Genomic DNA, 15,113 nt, shown 5'->3' with positions numbered 1-15,113 from the left:
CACAACGATTGGCTTGTGTTTTATGGAACCCATGTTCCAACATGAAGGATTCAAACTTCTTCTACCATTGGCATGGAGCTTGCTTCAAACCATGCAACCTTTTGTTCAATCGACACACCGGGTTGTCTTTTCCTTTCTCTACAAAGCCTTCGGGTTGCTGCATATAGATCTCTTCATCTAGCTCCCCATGCAAGAATGTTGTCTTGACATCCAACTGTTCAATCTCCAGATCCATACTGGCAGTTATGCTCAAAATAGTTCGGATGGATGTCACCTTCATCATACCTTTTTACAAACACACAGTGATCGGCTTGTGTTTTATGGAACCCATCTTCCATCATGAAGGATTCAAATTTCTTGTACCATTGGCATGGAGCTTGCTTCAGACCATACAAGCTTTTGTTCAGTCAACACACCAGGTTCTCTTTTCCTTTCTCTACAAAGCCTTCAAGTTGCTACATATAGATCTCTTCTTTTAGCTCCTCATGCAAGAATGTTGTCTTGACATCCAATTGTTCAATCTCCATATCCATACTGGTAGTTATGCTCAAAATAGTTTGGATGGATGTCATCTTCATGACTGGTGTGAATATCTCGTCAAAGTCGACACCCCTTTTCTGTTGAAATCCCTTCACCACAATGCAAGCTTTATATCTAGGTGTGTTGCTTACTTCTCTTGTCTTCACCTTGTAGACCCATTTATTCCTGAGTGCTCTCTTACCTTTTGGTAGGTCCACCAAGTCATAAGTATAATTTTCTTGAAAGGAGTTCATTTCATCTTGCATTGCACTTAGCCATTTCCCTTTATGCTCATCAACTATGGCCTCATCATAGCACTTTGACTCACCTTCATCAATCAAAAGGACATATTGACTAGCATATCTAGTCAGTGCTCTCCTTTCTCTGAGTGGATATGTCCTGTCTCCCATGGTCGGCTCAAGTTCGGATGTCTCTGCCGACTCTTCATTCAGCTTGAGTTCATGCATGTTGGTTGATTGTTAGAGTTCAACTGAATCTGACTCATATGCCTCAACCGACTCCTATAACTCTATCAACTTCGACTCATATGTATTAGTAGGTTGCTCCGAGTCGACCGTCTCAGATTCGGCTCTTCCGACTAGCTACATTCTCCTAGTCGGTTGTGTTGGGTCGACTAATCCTGTGTCGGAGTCGATCGAGAAGACGACCCTGACTGTTGTTGTTTCCAGTGTTTGATTGTTTTTTCTTCCATAAACACTAAGTCTCAATTCCTTGCAACCTTCTTATCGAGAATGTCCCACATCCTATAGCCGAATTTATCCTCCAAATACCCCAAGAATATGCATGGTTTCGACTTGTTGTCGAGCTTCGACCTCTGATCCTTAGCTACATGCATATATACAAGGCATCCGAACACTTTCAGATTTTGGTAAGAGATATATTTACCTGACCACACCCTTTGTGGAACATCATCTTTTAGAGGCACTGAGGGAGACCCCTTGATCAGATAAACAACCGTATACATTGCCTCAGCCCAATATGATTTCGGCAGCTTTGCATTCGACAACATGCTCCTCACTCTTTCCATTATCCTCGAATTCATCCTCTCTACAAGTCCATTCAGCTCAGGGGTCTTAGGTACTATGTATTCAACTCGAATACCTTGGGCCTTGCAGTATTCTTCGAACTGTCCTCTTTACTCGCCATCGTTGTTGGTTCAGACATCCTTTAGGTTCCGATCTGACTCTCTTTCCGCTCTGTCCTGGAACTCCTTGAATACCGACAATACTTGATCCTTCGACTTCAGTATGAAAGCCCACAACTTTCGAATGTAATCGTCAATGAATATCACAAAATATTGTCCTCGTCGATGCGACGGAGCATCCATGTAGCACACATATGTGTGTACTAGTTCCAATGCAACTTCTGTTCCCCTTGGTGGTCTTGAGTGGAATGCAACTCTATTTTGCTTTCCAACCAAGCAGTCAACACACTTCTCCAGATGCACTCCTTTTTCTTCTGGAAGAAGTTTCTAGTCAGCTAGGATATGCATACCCTTTTCTCTCATTTGGCCAGCCTCTTATGCCATATCTCTCTACTTGAGTTGGAAGCCACATTCGCTTCATCCTTGCACAGCTTGGCTTGCATGATATAAATGTGCGTTGTTTCTGTGCTCGGGCCACTATGAGGTTCCCCAGACAGAACTTCCATTTGCCATTTCAAAAACTACCATTGTAGACTTTATCGTCCAATCTTCTAGTTGATATCATATTCAACCTGATATTAGGGACATGCCAAACATCCCTCAGGGTCAGCCGACAACTAGTCGACGTTGTCAGGCACACACTTCCAATGTTGGCTATCCTGCATTCTCCATTATCCCCCATCTTTATGTAGCCATGGTCACTGGTTGTGTAAGTCGAGAAACACTCTCTTGAGGGAGTTATATGGAATGATGCACCGGAGTCAAATGAACTAGAGTCAAGTTGATTTACTAGCCCCATGAATGTATTGATGTGTACTACTATTATTTCTCTGTCTCTAATCTTCAGTCTCACGATCTTTCTCATCAAAGATGTTATTAGAATCGAGATTGGCCACAACTGGTTCCACATATGCGTTCGGGTGCAAAGAAACAAGCAAGATAATGCTCATATAGAAAATGAGGGGCAAAAAAACGAAAAAACAGAAACACAAGATATTTAACGTCAAAAACCCAAAATAGGAAAAAACCACGGGGGTCCATAAACCCTGAGAAACAAAATCACTATGATAAAGGAGAAATACAATAAGAAACTCGGAGGCAACGACCTCGAGTTCTTCTTCGTCTAACTGACGATTGTAGAGTTACTAACTCTTACACAACTACCTTCTGTGTCACAATACAACTAAATAATGATCAACTACATCACTCACTACTTAAAGTTTTTCTAGTTGTTTATATACTAAAACAACTTTCTGGCTATTTACATACATAGCCCACAGGGGCACATCCAGACTATTTACAATTATAGACTCTTGAATCGGTCACGAAATTGATTCTCGATTTCAGTTTCAACTCATCCCATCCGGAGGGATATGGTTTTCCCAACAAACTCCCCCTTCACTATGGCATGGGGTACTTTACCAATCCGACTCTCTATCCGCACTCGTTCAGCTTCTCTACTGACAGCACCGTCGTCAACATGTTCGATCCATTTTCGGTTGTGTGGATCTTCGTCAAAGCAAATTCCTTTTCTTCTACTCACACTCGGAGCCAATGATATCTCCTCTAGATGTGCTTGATCCTCGAGTGGTAGGCGGCATTCTTCACAAGGTGGATGATACTCTGATTATCACAATAGAGTTGAAATTCTTCTTGCCGAATTCCCAGCTCACTGATAAGCTCCTTCATCCATATTACTTCCTTGCCGGCTTCTGCTGTGGTCAGGTACTCGGCTTCCGTGGTCGACAATGCCACAACATTTTGTAGCCTCCACTACCACGAAACAACTCCCCCTGCATACGTCATTACGTATCCGAACGTGGATCGGATGGTATCCACATCAGTCGACATGTTCGAATCGGAGGCACACGCTTGAGGTGCCTCTTAGGTACCGGAGTATCCACTTGATTGCTACCCAATGCTCTCTTTTGGAATTGCTTATATATATCGATTGACCGCTTCGACTGCGTATCCAATGTCCGACCTTGTACACACCATTGCATGCATCAGGTTTCCGACTGCCAAGGCATAAGGGACTTTTGACATCTCGGCCTTCTCGGTTTTCAATTTTGGACATTGTTCTTTGCTTAGCTTGGAGTTCGTTGGCAGTGTTGAGCCGACCAGTTTCATGCTTTCCATGTTGAATCTCTGGAGCACTTTTGTCACATACTTCTCCTATGACAACCATAACAATTTGTTTGTTCGATCCCGAAAAATGTGCATTCCTAGGATTTGTCTTGCCGGACCCATATCTTTCATCGAGAACGACCTCCTCAAGGCCTTCTTCAAACTTCCGATTTTCCTCGGGTTCTGTTCGACAATCAACATGTCATGAACATACAATAGGAGGATGATAAAATCTCCTCTATCATACTTCTTGACAAAGTCACAATGATCAGGTTGTGTCTTGCCAAAACCGTGATCCACCATGAAAGATTCGAACTTTCGGTACCATTGTCGAGGTGCCTGCTTCAACCCATACAAGCTCTTTCTCAATCGACATGCCAGGTTTTCTTTACCTTTTTCTTTGAATCCTTTTGGCTGGTGCATGTATATCTCTTCCTCCAAATCTCCATGAAGGAAGCTAGTCTTAATGTCCAGCTGCTCAACGTTGAGATCCATGCCGGCCGCGATGCTCATCACTTGTCACGAACACACCATGTTTGTGACATCACTGTTCGGATTGACATCATCTTGACTACCAGGGCAAAGATCTCATCGAAATCTACACCCTTTTTGAGCTGAAAGCCTTTGAGAACGATTCAAGCTTTATACTGAGGTGGATTTCGGCCATCTCCCGGTTTCAACTTGTATACCCATTTATTCCAGAGTGCCCTTTTCCCTTTCGGCAACTCGATCAATTTGTATGTGTGGTTCTCATGCAAGGATTCCCTCTCCTCTTGCATGGCACTAGAGGGTATTGTTCTTAGCTTCTTCAAAGCTTTCTGGCTCCCCCTCATCGGTTAGTAATACATACTCTTTCTCCGGAAATCTTCGGGGGTCCCTCCTCTCTCTCAGGGGATATCTTCGGCCTCCATTTGGCACGATCGGTTCTTCTTCAACTTCTTTGGCCAAGTCTAATTCGGTTCCTCGTTCGACCAGTTCTCCTTGTTCTTCAGTCGGTTCTCGATTTTGCTGAGTATTAAATTGGCCAACTGGCTCGGATTTGATTTCGATCGAATCGACTCAACTCAATTCGGTAGTTGGAGACTTATTCTCAATCTCCCAATCGACAATCATCTTCTTTTCCATGAAGACGATGTCTCGGCTCCTAATCCCCTTCTTCTCGGATAAGTCCCATAGCCGATAGCCAAATTCGTCATCACCATAGCTGAGAAACAGACTCAGTCGGCTCTTGGATCGAGTTTCCCCCTCTGGTCCTTACCACATGCACGTAGGCTAGGCAACCGAACACCCTTAGATGCTGATATGACACCTCTTTGCCGGACCATACCCTTTGTGGTATGTCACCTTCTAGTGGGACTGAGGGAGGCCTGTTTATCACATAAACGACTGTCATCAATGCCTCGGCCTAGTAGATCTTCAGCAATTTGTCATGTGCCAACATACATTGGACTTTCTCCATGATAGTCTGGTTCATTCTCTCGGTCATGCCATTGAGCTCTGGTGTTTTTGGCACCGTATACTCTAGCTGAATACCTTGGGTTTGGCAGTACTCTTCGAATTGCCCTCGATATTCACTGCCATTGTCCGTTCAGACCACCTTCAATTTTCAGCCGGTTTCTCTCTCGGTTCTCACATGGAACTCCTTGAAAACCCCTAGTACGTAAGTCCACAACTTACGAATCTACTCATCAATGAAGGTAACGAAATACTACATAGCATACATCGGTGTGTACGAGTTCTAGGACGGTATTCTTCTAAATCAGAGGCCTCGGTCGGAATGCGGCTCTATTCTATTTGTCGGCTAGGCAATGGGCACATTTGTCCAGATGCACTTTATTCATCTATGGCAGGAGGTCTTTCTCGGCTAGCATCTGCATTCCCTTATGGCTCATGTGGCACATCCTCTTATGCCACAACTCACCGGCTGTGTCGGCTACCACATTTATCTCGTTTCAGCATAATGGAGCATTCATTATGTACAGTGTGTTGGTTTCCCGGGCTCGAGTCATGATCAGGCTCCCCTTGCAGAGCTTCATGACATCGTTCCGGATGCTACTCGTGTAGCCTTCATCATCTAGCCAACCGGCTGATATCAAGTTCAGTCAAACTTCCAGAACGTGCCGAACATCCCTCAGCACAAGTCTGCACCCGGTGGATGTCATCAGACACACATCTCCTATACCGACGATTCGGCATGATCCTTCATTCCCCATTTTTACAAGACCGTGGTCTCCGGCCTTGTAAGATGAGAAGCACATTCGGTCGGGGGTTAGGTGAAACGACGCACCTGAATCGACCACCCATGTTGATTCTTCGCTGACGAGGTTGCCTTCATTTTGTTCACTGTTGAATAACAGTTCCTCTTCACTCACGGCGATTATTGAGGTGTTCTTTTTGTCCGGAATTTTCTTCTGCACTACACCATCAGCTCCCCCTTTCTCTTTCGAAAGTGTTAGCAATTCTTTTGGAAGTGCCCCAGCTTCCCACAATAGAAGCATGTGGGCCTTCCCCTCAACTTCGACCTCGTCCCCGACTTATCTCAATTCTGGGGACTTCGATTTCGGCCTCTTCCTTGATTCATGTCACTTTCCATGACAAGGGCCTTCGATTTCGGCCTCTTCCTCGATTTGTGTCACTTTCCGTGACGAGGGCCTTCGGGTTGGTATTTGACTCTTAGTCCTTCCAGTGAACTTCCTCATTTAGTAAGCTCGACTTCACCTGCTCTCGGGATAGATGTTTCCCTTCTGGTCTCGCATTGCCCAATGTGACAACCAACGTTTCCCAGTTGTCCGGAAGGGATCCCAGCAACAATACAACTAATACCTCATAGGCAAGAGGTACTTCTAGAGAGGTGGTTTGGTTCATCAGTCCTTGGAAGGCATTAATGTGCTCTGCCATGCCGGATCCGTCTTGATACCGGAGTCTCATGGTTTTTTTGAAAACTGAGACTCTGTTCACGGCGTTTTTGTTTTTTATCGTCACGTCAATCTTCTTCCACAGGACGTCAGTGCTCGTCTCTTCATCAAAGTTGTTGTATAGACTCATTGTCACGGACATGACAATAGTCATGTCAAGATTCAAACTCTTAACCTCTTGTATATAGTCAAGTGTTATATTCTAACCAACACATCCAAATACATGGTCATGTTATTTATATCTTAGTAGATTATTAGTAGATTATCTATTCCAAGTTCTAGGAGTTTTTAGAAGCTTCCAGAAAGCTCCAGAAGCTTCTGCATGAAAATGGGTCGATGCATGGAACTACATGTAGAGGCCACAAACATGTATAAATACTTGTACTTCCTTGATCCCTTTCAAGGGATTCAACGCTAGTCATTGAGACATAAATCTAGTATTCTTCTTTAGCCCCATCTTCTCTCCTTGATTTACGTCTTTGCCTTTCTGCTCTTGTATTGTTCTTAGCATCTTAAGTTCCTCATCTCGTTGCTCCCAACTTCCCCAGTTTCTAGCCTCATCACGTCAAGTTCCACACTCGTAACCTTATCAGTCATAGCCTTGTCATCTGTGCTTTGTTGTAGTCTAGGGTTAGTGTGTCCGTGACAGTTTGAATCCCTACCCACTTGAAGCATCACCCTTCTTCGTCATCGCCCTTGCTTCTAGAGTTACCATCATCACCGTCCTTGCTTCTAGAGTTATCGTCATCAACATCCCTTCGTTTCCTATCTTCCTCACCATCTCTATCTCCTAGTTTCTTCTCATCGTTGTCTCTATCTTTTAGTTTTTGTTCATCATCGTCTGTATTTTTTAGTTTCTTCTCATTTTCCACATATCTATCTCCGTGTTTCTTATCATCATCATCCCTATCTTTGCGCTTCTTATCATCTTCCACATCCCTATCTCTGCGTTTTTTGTCATTGTCATCCTTCTCCCTGTGCTTCCTGCCGTTTTCATCTCTATCTATTTGTTTCTTATCATCGTCATCCCTCTCTATGTGTTTCTTATCATCTTCGTCCTTGTCATTGTGTTTTCTATCATCCTCTACATTGTTGTCTTTGTGTTTCTTTTTATCCTCAACGTCTCGATCTCTATGTTTCAAGTATCCTCTTCATCTATTTCTTTGTTTCCATCATTGCCATAGTCACATTCATCGCTTCCAGAGATGCTTCCTCAACATCATTGTCTTCATTGCTTCATCTTAAACATCATCATCTTCAGCACCTCTTGGTGTTGTTATCAACACTACTTTGCCTAGCCTTCATCGATGTCAAGTGTTCTAGTTCCTAGTGAGGACCTCACATGGTTGCTCACACCTGTTGGTGTTCGTGTCTCCGATGAAGACATCACAAGGTCGCTCACGCTCGGTCGTGTCCCAGTTCCCGGTGAGGACCACACGTGGTCACTCACACTCGTTGGTGTTCATTAAAAAATAAATCAAGAGATTCAATCTCTACGTCTAGGGTTTGGCCTAGGGTCGTTTGATAAGAATCCGAAAAGGAAGAACGAAACAAAAAAGATAACTATTGTATAGACAAATAGCTTTAGGGTGAGCATGATCTAATCTTCATGGTTGTGGGTTCAACCGTGCGCTTGATCCCACACATTCCGTGTAAAACTATATAATTGGCCGGGTTCGTGTCTCCGGTGACAACCGCACAAGGTCGATCACACCCGTTGGTGTTCGTGTCTCCGGTGAGGACCACACATGGTCGCTCACTCCCGTTGGTGTTCCAGTTCCCAGTGAGGACCGCACATGGTCGCTCACACCTGTTGGTGTTCATGTCTCCGATGAGTACCACACACAGTCACTCATGCCCGTTGGTGTTTGTGTCTCCGGTGAGGACCATACATGGTCGCTCACGCTCGTTGGTGCTTTAATTCCTGATGAGGACCACACATGGTCGCTCACGTTCACTCATCTTCCATTCTCAGGTGAGGACCGCACACGGTTCACCCCTACACCACGCTTCCGAAAAGGCGCCGTAAATGGGAGGATAATGTCACGGACATGACAATAGTCATGTCAAGATTCAAACACTTAACCTCTTGTATATAGTCAAGTGTTATATTTTAACCAACACATCCAAATACATGGTGATATTATTTATATAACTTAGTAGATTATTAGTATATTATCCATTCCAAGTTCTAGGAGTTTTTAGAAGCTTTTGCATGAAAATGGGTCGATGCATGGAACTACATGTAGAGGCCACAAACATGTATAAAAACTTGTAACTTCCTTGATCCCTTTCAACGGATTCAATGCCAGTCATTGACACATCAATCTAGTATTCTTCTTTAGCCCCATCTTCTCTCCTTGATTTACATCTCTGTCTTGATGCTCTTGTATTGTTCCTAGCATCTTAAGTTCCTCATCTTGTCGCTCCCAACTTCCCGAGTTTCTAGCCTCATCATGTCTAGTTCCACGTTCGTAAACCTTATCAGTCATAGCCTCGTCATATGTGCTTTCTCGTAGTCTAGGGTTGGTGTGTCTATGACACTCATGTCTATAGAACACCTTATATATGTTGCCGCCTTTAGATGCATGACTTCCCAAGTCAATGCCTCAATCTTGTCTACCTTTCTTTTGCCGAACTACACCTGCAGCCACATGTCTTTGCACACGAGCATGTCTCTCATCTTCGACTTCCACACTGAGTAGTTGGATTTGGTAAGCTTGAACATGCCGTTGAACGAGTCTTCCATCGCTCTGATACCACTTGTTAGGATCGAGACCGGCCACAACAGGTTCCACGTATGTGAATATCTCATCAAAATCAATTCCCTTCTTCTATTGAAAGCCTTTCACCATTATGCGGGCTTTGTATCTGGGTGGACAACAGTCTTCTCCAATTTTCAATTTGAAGACCCACTTGTTTCTGAGAGCTCTCTTTCCCTCATGCAGTTCCATCAAATCATATGTGTGGTTCTCATGCAAGGAATTCATCTCATCTTGCATGATACTATACCACTCACTTTTGTGCACATTCAACATTGCTTCCTCAAAACAGTCCGGCTCACCTTCATCTGTTAGTAGTACATATTCACTTGTTGGATACCTTGAGGAAGCGTTTCTTTGTCTGAGTGGGTATCTTCTTCCTTCAGCAATCGGCTCAGATTCAGCTGCTTCTGCTAGCTCAGATTTGGCTAAATCTGCCAGCTCAAGTTCAGATGCGTCTTTCAGCTTAGGTTCGGTTGCATCTGCTGGTTGTTATGTACCAGCCAGTTATATAGGGCCAGTGTTGGGAAACACGGAATTTACCACAGGAGTATGCTGGGAAGATGACATTGGCTATTTTCCTTTATAGTCCTCAATTGTCTTGTCTTCCATAAATACAATATCTCTACTTCTGATCATTTTCTTGTCAATTAGATCCCACATTTTGTATCCAAACTCATCTTATGCGTACCCCAAGAAAATGCATGTTTTGGACTTGTTGTCCAGGTTTGACCTCTCATCTTTTGTGACATGCATATAAGCCAGGCATCCAAACACCCTCAAATGCTAGTGAGAAACATTTCTTCTTGTACACACCCTCTATGGTGTTAGAATAAATGCGAAATATGAAGCTGGCCACAATCGAGCTACATGTACTTATGAGAGAGATGTAGAGCTCAATAGAACAGTAAGAAAAGAAAAGCACAGAGACACAAGATGTTAGCGTGGAAAACCTAGAAAGGGAAAAAAACACGGGAGTCCACGAACTCCAAGTAATCGCTATAGTAGGGAGAATACACAGGAGACTCTACGGCAGTTCAAACTTGCTCCTCTTCGTCAGTTGACGATTACAATAGAGTTACCACTCACACTCTACCTTCGCTCACTCCTACTATCAATCTGTCATCACACTTTACAAATTAGCCCTAAGAGTATTTATACTTATACATTGTACATTGGGCTATTTACAAATATTGCCTGTCTTAGGCGCGCCAAAACATATTTACAAATATGTTCACTTCCGGATACCTCTCCGGATTCTACTGGATGCCTTCCAGTCTGTCCGGCTCCGGATCTATGTTCTTCTCCAGACTCCAATCTGGCTCGTGCATACTTGCCATTCGGAGGTGTTGGGGATTATGTCGTCTGTGCGGAAGATCCTGAAGCATTCGATTGCTGTTGAGTACCTGCGTATGACAGTTTGTAGTCGTTGCACAGAGAGAGAGAGAGAGAGAGGCACAAAAGAGTCTTTATTCCATAAAGCAAATAATACAACAACCAACCTTACAAAAAGGTTACAAGGTCACTATATATAGTGACCGACTTAGGGCAACTGCCCTTTATGCTAATTACATAAATGGCCAAAACGAGATAGTGTGAATACGTCCATTATACACATGTATTCGACACTCCCCCGTAATGGGCGTATACATGGGTTATCTAAGATTACAGGTATAGACTTAGGTTCTCGGACATATCAGCTTTGTTCGAGTCGGCAGGGTCCGAAGGCAGAAGACCGAACTGGTCGGGTCGGAACAGTTGAAGCCGATCATTAAGGAACTGATGTCGGTTGTCGGAACCATCCTGCTCTGTGTCCGGCTCTAACCGGACTGGTTTGTCGTTACGCCCATCTGATGCCGAAGAGACCGAAAGCGGTCTGCCGAAAGACACTTGGTCATTCCGTCTGCGACATTGTCGGTTGTGGATATTTTCTCTAGACCGATTTTCCCTGAAATGACGCAGTCCCGAACGAAATGATATCGAACGTCGATATGTTTGGAGGCGTTGTGGTGAACCGGATTTTTCGACAAGGCAACAGCACCTTGACTGTCGTTGTAGACAACTGGAGCCGAGTCATGGTCGACTTGTCGAAACGTGTGCGCCAGCCGACCGAGCCACAGAGCTTCTTTTGCTGCGTCGGACGCAGCTACATATTCTGCTTCGGTCGTTGAGGTCGCTGTGCACTCCTGAAGTTTCGACTTCCACGAGATTGCTCCATTGCCGAATTTGAAGCAGTATCCGGTTGTTGATTTCCGACTGTCTATACAGCCGGCGAAGTCCGAGTCGGTGTAACCGACTACGCCTGAGGTTCGGTTCGGACCGAAAAGAATGCCATGGTCTTTTGTGCCAGCCAGATATCTGAACACATGCTTGACTGCGTTCCAATGCGATCGGCCAGGATTGTGCATAAATCTGCTAACGACTCCTACGGCATGAGAGATATCAGGCCGTGTCGCGACCATCAGGTACATAAGGGAGCCGACTGCCGGTGCATACGGTACCGACTTCATATCTTCCCCCTCCGGGCCGGATGTCGGGCAGTCTCGCTGAGAGAGCCGAAGATTCATGGGGAGCGGGGTTGAAGCAGATTTGGCTGATTGCATGTTGAAGCGTTCCAAGACACGTCGGAGATAGTCGGTCTGAGACAAAAAAAGATGTCGTTTATCGCGATGCCGACTGATCTTCATGCCGAGTATGTGTCGTGCCGGACCGAGGTCCTTCATGGCAAACTTCAACCGCAGTTGCCGAACGAGATCGGCAAGTTCGCTCGCGTGGCGTCCAGAAATTAGCATGTCATCCACGTAAATGATGAGGAAGATGGGTGATCCATCTTGAGCTGTGTTGGTGAAGAGACAATGGTCCTCATCGCTTTTGGAGAAGCCGATCGATTGGATGAAGTCGTCGAACTTCTTGTACCATTGTCGTGGTGCCTGTTTGAGGCCATATAGACTCTTCCTGAGTCGGCAGACTAGATGTTCTTGGCCAGTTGCCACGAAGCCTTTTGGCTGCTCCATATAAATTTCCTCTTCAAGATCACCATGGAGGAAGGCTGTTTTGACATCTAGCTGAATCAGCTCCAAGTTGTCGGCTGCCACTACGCCGAGTAGGAAACGAAGGGTTGTCATTTTCACCACTGGTGAAAAAATCTCGTCGAAGTCGACGCCATATTCTTGTCGGAAGCCCTTCGCAACTAATCTGGCCTTGTACTTTGGGGTGGTCGAATCAGACGTCTCTTTTAGTCGATAAACCCACTTGCAAGGAAGAGCACGTCGGTTCCTAGGTAATTCGACCAGATCCCAAGTCTTGTTTGCCCGGATGGAGTGCATTTCCGACTCCATCGCCAGGTGCCAGGTGGCTGAATCGACAGATGTCGATGCTTCTTCGTAAGACGTCGGTTCGCCGGCGTCGGTGAAGAAAATTCCAGGAGAATATCTCTCCGGAGGTTGCGACAGTCTCTCGGATCGTCGAAGTAGGATTGGACTGTTCGCATCGGGTATCGGTGTCGGATGGTCCGAAAGCGAGTCATTCGGCTGTGCCGAGTCGGAGTTGTCCGAGTCGGTAGTGTAAGGTTCAGCTACCCGTGAAGCTGACCGTGTATTAAGAGCAGGGCCTTCTTGAAGGGTCGGCACATCGGAAAATGTTACCCTTCGGACTTCGATCGGTTTTTCGACTGATGGATTCATAGCCGACTCGTTGAACACAACGTCCGAACTTCGAACGATTTGTCTGCGTTCGGGGTCCCAGAGTCGGTATCCCATTTCGCCGTCGGATCCATATCCAAGGAAAATGCATTTCCTGGACCGAGGTGCAAGTTTTCGGCGATCATCTTTCGGAATAAGGGCATACGCCTCGCATCCGAAGATCCTCAGCTTGTCGTAATTCGGCTTACTGCCGATCCATAGTTCCTGAGGAATTTGAAGTCCTAGAGGTCTACTTGGCGACATATTGATTATGTGTACTGCCGTGAGTAGAGCCTCTGCCCAGAAGCCATCCGACAGTCCGGAGTGTTGGAGCATGGAAACTATCCGTTCTTGGATTGTCCGATTCATGCGTTCGGCAATCCCGTTTTGCTCCGGACTGTGTGGTGCCGTAAATTCACGTCGGATGCCGCGTTGTCGGCAGAATTTGACGAATTCTTCGGATTTGAACTCTCCCCCATTGTCTGTCCGAAGGCATTTCAGCTTTCGGTCGGTTTGATTTTCTACCATAGCGAGCCAATCTGAGAAGATCGAGAAGACCCGATCTTTGGTGCGAATTGGATAAGCCCACACCTTTCGAGTCGAATCGTCAATAAAAGTGACGAAGTAAGAGGCACCGCCAAGAGACTGATGCGGCATTGGGCCGCAGACGTCCGAGTGGACTAAATCGAGAGGTCTCGTTTCTCTTGGTGCTGATGTCGGGTGTGATGCGGCTACTTGTTTGCCATACTGGCAATGCTCGCAGAATTGATGGTCCGAGAAGGAGAGTTTGGGGATGTATCCGGCTCTAGATAGGTGCGTGATGCCGGCCTTGCTGAGGTGTCCTAATCTTCGGTGCCATAGTGATGACACAGGAATATCCACCAGAAACAGGTTACCCTCTCTGAGCGTAACATGTAACGGATACAGTGAGTGTATCTTGGGTCCTCTAGCAAGCAGGAGGTTCCCCCTGTGGAGTGTCCACCCTCCCGAAGAGAAGCCGGCACGAATGCCGTCTTCATCTAGTTGTCCGACTGAGATCAATGGCCTTGAGAGCTCGGGTACATGTCGGACATTGTGAAGTACGAGTGTAGAGCCACCTGCAAGGTTGAGCTCTACTGTGCCGATTCCGATGATGTCACAGTGTTGTGAGTTGCCGACTCGAACTGAGTCGGAGTGACGGATCGTATATTGCCGAAATTGGGACCGATGAGGAGTCACGTGAAATGACGCGCCCGAATCTAAGAGCCATGTGCTCGATTCTTCAGTCGTGAGTAGAACTTCTGATCCGACTGGATTTTCGATTGATAGTATATTCGGGTCGTCCGGTAGTACATCAGCTGAGGAGCTGACGTAATTGATCTCCTCATGCCGGCCACTCTTCTTGTTGTTCTTGTTCTTGAGTGCACGGCAGTCGGCTTTGATGTGTCCGGGTTTCTTGCAATAGTTGCAGATTCGGTTATCCCGTGACTGGCTCCGTCTTCGCTGATTGTTCGGCGGCCGTGAGGAATCTCTTCCTCGTATGTTCGATCGGTCTGTCGAACCTTGTACTACGTAAGCGTCGTCTGTTGAGTCTTTGGCGAAAGACTTTCTCCGAGCTGCTTCGGTCAGAATTGCGCTCGTGACTTCGGAGTACTTAACAGCCGTGGTTGACGCGTTGCACACGGTTGTGACGAAAGTTTCCCATGATGAGGGAAGGCTACTCATGAGTATCATTGCTCTGAGTTCATCCTCGATTGCCGTCCCCTGTGACGAGATTTGGGAGCTTATGCTTTCGTACTCGTTGAGGTGTGCTTGAACCGAATCGGATTCTTTCATCCGCAAGTTGTAGAGGCGCCGGATCAGAAACATCTTCGTTGCGGCGACCTTCTTTTCGTAAGTGTCCGACAGTGTTTTCCACAGTTCGAATGCTGTCGTACACGATTGCACCGTAAAGTATACCGATTCC

This window comes from Azolla caroliniana, unplaced genomic scaffold, assembly GCF_043228905.1.
Source record: "Azolla caroliniana isolate FFs.n. ecotype wild unplaced genomic scaffold, voAzoCaro1.0.p SCAF_5, whole genome shotgun sequence".
NCBI classification, from domain to species: Eukaryota; Viridiplantae; Streptophyta; class Polypodiopsida; order Salviniales; family Salviniaceae; genus Azolla; species Azolla caroliniana.
The sequence above is the reverse complement of the archived record's forward strand: the minus strand, read 5'-3'. Positions refer to the sequence as shown.